Source organism: Salvelinus sp. IW2-2015, unplaced genomic scaffold (assembly GCF_002910315.2).
Source record: "Salvelinus sp. IW2-2015 unplaced genomic scaffold, ASM291031v2 Un_scaffold2197, whole genome shotgun sequence".
Lineage (NCBI taxonomy): Eukaryota > Metazoa > Chordata > Actinopteri > Salmoniformes > Salmonidae > Salvelinus > Salvelinus sp. IW2-2015.
The window spans coordinates 27,363-31,825 of record NW_019943527.1 but is presented as its reverse complement, the minus strand read 5'-3'; the positions used below and the strand labels follow the sequence as shown (position 1 = coordinate 31,825).

The 4,463-nt window shown below is 46.8% G+C and overlaps 2 long non-coding RNA genes across 3 annotated transcripts in view; both read right to left on the bottom strand.

Annotated features, from left to right (window-relative positions):
* Positions 1-203, bottom strand: part of LOC112073247 (uncharacterized) — a 13,501-nt gene extending 13,298 nt beyond the window's left edge. The window contains exon 1 of the long non-coding RNA XR_011476499.1: positions 115-203. This is a non-coding gene — a long non-coding RNA (uncharacterized lncRNA). The remainder of the gene's footprint in view (positions 1-114) is intronic.
* A 1,400-nt stretch (positions 204-1,603) lies between these two features.
* On the bottom strand, positions 1,604-4,100 carry LOC139022561 (uncharacterized). Of its 2 annotated transcripts, XR_011476502.1 has the most exons (4): positions 3,910-4,100; positions 3,736-3,798; positions 3,632-3,683; positions 1,604-1,712 (listed from the first exon to the last, which is right to left on the bottom strand). It is a non-coding gene; the product is annotated as an uncharacterized lncRNA (long non-coding RNA). The 2 variants fall into 2 exon arrangements; XR_011476501.1 differs by lacking the exon at positions 3,736-3,798 and having other exon boundaries at positions 3,632-3,669; positions 3,894-4,100.
* Between the last annotated feature and the right edge of the window lie 363 nt (positions 4,101-4,463).

Here is a 4,463-nt window from a genome sequence, read left to right as displayed (position 1 = left end):
GAAGTAAGGACTAGAGAAGTAAAGGACTAGAGATAAGTAAAGGACTAGAGAAAGAGGGGACTGAGAGAAAGAGGGGACTAGAGAAAGAGGGGACTAGAGAAAGAAGCTACTCACGGGGTCTCCAGCATGACGCGACACACACCAGGCCATGGTGCTCAGGCAGTCTGTGGTGTCTTCAAATGGTAAGTCTTATCTGTAACACAGACAGCGGGGGAGACAGAGAGTAAATACCAGCACTGGCCCCTGGTATAGACAGTGTAAATACTACGCTGGCCCCTGGAGGGAGACAGAGAGTAAATACCAGGCTTGGGTTTGGTGACGCAAGTATATGGTGACTTGGGGTCTGGTAAGGCTAGTATATGGTGATTTGGGGTGTGGTGAGGCTAGTATAGGGTGACTTGGGGTGTGGTGAGGCTAGTATAGGGAAGACTCACTCTTCAGTAGGTCTATGATTGAGTGTAGTCCTGTCCCAGGAGTGTGAAGGTGAACGGAAAGGCTCTGGACCAACGAACTGCCCTTGCTGTCTCTGCCTGGCCGGTTCCCCTCTCTCCACTGGGATTCTCTGCCTCTAACCCTATTACAGGGGCTGTGTCACTGGCTTACTGGTGCTCTTCCATGCCGTCCCTAGGAGGGGTGCGTCACTTGAGTGGGTTGAGTCACTGACGTGGTCTCCTGTCTGGGTTGGCCCCCCCCCCCCTTGGGTTGTGCCATGGCGGAGATCTTTGTGGGCTATACTCGGTCTTGTCTCAGCATGGTAAGTTGGTGGTTGAAGATATCCCTCTAGTGGTTTGGGGGTTGTGCTTTGGCAAAGTGGGTGGGGTTATATCCTGCCTGTTTGGCCCTGTCTGGGGATCATCGATGGGGCCACAGTGTCTATTGACCCCTCCTGTCTCAGCCTCCAGTATTTATGCTGGCAGTAGTTTATGTGTCGGGGGGCTAGGGTCAGTCTGTTATATCTGGAGTATTTCTCCTGTCTTACCGGTGTCCTGTGTGAATTTAAGTATGCTCTCTCTAATTCTTTCTTTCTCTTCTCTCGGAGGACTGAGCCCTAGGACCATGCCTCAGGACTACCTGGCATGATGACTCCTTGCTGTCCCAGTCCACCTGGCGCGTGCTGCTGCTCCAGTTTCAACTGTTCTGCTGCGGCTATGGAACCCTGGACCTGTTCACTGTGATTACTATTATTTGACCATGCTGGTCATTTATGAACATTTGAACATCTTGGCCATGTTCTGTTATAATCTCCACCCGGCACAGCCAGAAGAGGACTGGCCACACTCATTAGCCTGGTTCCTCTCTAGGTTTCTTCCTAGGTTTTTTGGGAGTTTTTCCTAGCCACCGTGCTTCTACACCTGCATTGCTTGCTGTTGGGGTTTTAGGCTGGGTTTCTGTAATGCACTTTGATATTCAGCTGATGTTAAGAAGAGCTATATAAATACATTTGATTTGATTTGACTTGGGTTGGTAGCTATTAGTAAAGGCAAGTATAGGCTCTTGTTTAAGGGGCAGGAGTTGGCGCTAGTTAAATTAAACCAGAGGGGAAGGGATGGAGGTAGGAGGTAGGGACTAGATCAAGGGGACAGGGGTCGTGACTGACCTCTGACACAAACTTGGTGTGCGTTACTCAGGGTCTTCAGCATGGGCGTGGCCTCGGCGTAGAACAGAGACATCCGATTGGCCATCTCATTGTTCACCTCGTTCTCCGCCTCCAACTGCAGCAGAGAGATGGTTTGAACAAGGCACAATTTGCATATTTTGCACAGGATTCCACTTTAATTGTTATGTATTATCAAGTAATCTAATGTGACATCATTCAATGCTTTTCCTGTTTGCAATTCATTAAACACTCACATAGAGAGTAAAGACGTGGTGATGATAAAACACTGTGGTGATGAGTAAACACTGTGGTGAATGAGTAAACACTGTGGTGATGAGTAAACACTGTGGTGATGAGTAAACACTGTGGTGATGAGTAAACACTGTGGTGATGAGTAAACACTGTGGTGATGGTAAAACACTGTGGTGATGAGTAAACACTGTGGTGATGAGTAAACACTGTGGTGATGAAAGTAAACACTGTGGTGATGAGTAAAACACGTGGTGAGAGTAACACTGTGGTGATGAGAAAACACTGTGGTGATGAGTAACACGTGATGGTAAACACTGTGGTGATGAGTAAACACTGGGTGATGAGAAAACACTGTTGGTGATGAGTAAACACTGTGGTGCTGAGTAAACACTTGTGGTGCTGAGTAAAACACTGTGGTGCTGAGAAAACTGTGGTATGATAAACACTGTGGGTGATGAGTAAACACTATGGTGATGAGTAAACACTGTGGTTGATGAGTAAACACTGTGCGTGATGAGTAAACACTGTGGTGATGATTAAACACTGTACTATGTGGTGACGAGTAAACACTGTACTGATTAGTAAACACTGTGGTGATGAGTAAACACTGTACTATGTGGTGATGAGTAAACACTGTGGTGATGAGTAACACTGTACTATGTGGTGATTGAGTAAAACATGGTGAATGAGAAACACTGTGGTGCTGAGTAAACACTGTGTGCTGAGTAAACACTGTGGTGATGAGGTAAACACTGTGGTATGATAAACACTGTGGTGATGAGTAAACACTGTGTGATGAGTAAACACTGTGGTGATGAGTAAACACTGTGGTGATGAGTAAAACGTACTATGTGCTGATGAGTAAACACTCTGGTGATGAGTAAACACTGTGGTGATGAGTAAACACTGTGGTGATGAGTAAACACTGTGGTGATGAGTAAACACTGTGGTGATGAGTAAATACTGTGGTGATGAGTAACACTGTGGTGATGAGTAAATACTGTGGTGATGAGTAAACACTGTACTATGTGCTGATGAGTAAACACTCTGGTGATGAGTAAACCACTGTGGTGATGAGTAAACACTGTGGTGATGAGTAAACACTATGGTGATGAGTAAACACTGTGTTGATGAGTAAACACTGTGGTGATGAGTAAACACTGTGGTGATGATTAAACACTGTACTATGTGGTGACGAGTAAACACTGTACTGATTAGTAAACACTGTGGTGATGAGTAAACACTGTACTATGTGGTGATGAGTACACCACTGTGGTGATGAGTAAACACTGTGGTGATGAGTAAACACTGTGGTGATGGAGTAAACACTGTGGTGATGAGTAAACACTGTGGTGATGAGTAAACACTGTGTTGATGAGTAAACAGTGTTGTGTATCATCTGTACTCTGTGCTGATGAGTAGCTTTTATCTTTTCAACATGTGACTATGGTAACAGTTTGTTATGAACACTGTTACCCTAGGCAACTGCCTGACAGATTAAGCCAAGTGATCCAGGTTAAGGCACCAATGTAGCACAGCTAACATGGTCTTACCTGCTGGTTGTACAGCCTGTTTCTACTGACGGTCTTACCTGCTGGTTGTTGAAGCCTGTTTCTACTGACGGTCTACCTGCTGGTTGTTCAGTCCTGTTTCTGCTGATGGTCTTACCTGCTGGTTGTACAACCTGTTCTACTGACGGTCTTACCTGCTGGTTGTTGAAGCCTGTTCTACTGACTGTCTTACTGTGCTGGTTGTTCAACCTGTTTCTGCTGATGGCCTTACCTGCTGGTTGTTCAACCTGTTTCTACTGACGGTCTTACCTGCTGTTGTACACCTGTTTCTACTGACAGTCTTACCTGTGTTGTTGAAGCCTGTTTCTGACTGACGGTCTTACCTGCTGGTTGTTGAAGCCTGTTCCTACTGATGGCCTTACCTGCTGGTTGTTCAACCTGTTTCACTGACGGTCTTACCTGCTGTTGTTGAAGCCTGTTTCTACTGACTGTCTTACCTGCTGTTGTTCAACCTGTTTCTGCTGATGGCTTACCTGCTGGTTGTTCAACCTGTTTCTACTGACGGTCTTACCTGCTGGTTGTACAACCTGTTTCTACTGACAGTCTTACTGCTGGTTGTGGAAGCCTGTTTCTACTGACGGTCTTACCTGCTGGTTGTTGAAGCCTGTTTCTACTGATGGCCTTACCTGCTGGTTGTTCAACCTGTTTCTACTGACGGTCTTACCTGCTGGTTGTACAACCTGTTCTACTGACAGTCTTACCTTGCTGGTTGTTGAAGCCTGTTTCTACTTGACGGTCTTACCTGCTGGTTGTTGAAGCCTGTTTCTACTGATGGTCTTACCTGCTGGTGTTCAGCCTGTTTCCTGCTGATCGTCCTCCTGTAGTAGCTGAAGTCATTCTGAATGGCTGGGTTTGTCATCTATAGGGGGAGGGGGAGGAGAAGGAGGGGGGAAAGGAGAGAGGAGGGAGGGAGAGAGAGAGAGGGAGGAGAGAGAGGGTGTGGGAGGGAGAGGGATAGAGAAAGGGAAGAGGGAGAGAGAGTAGGGGGAGACGGAAGGAGAGGGGGGGAGAGAGGAGGTTAGGGAGGCGGGGGAGAAGGGTTT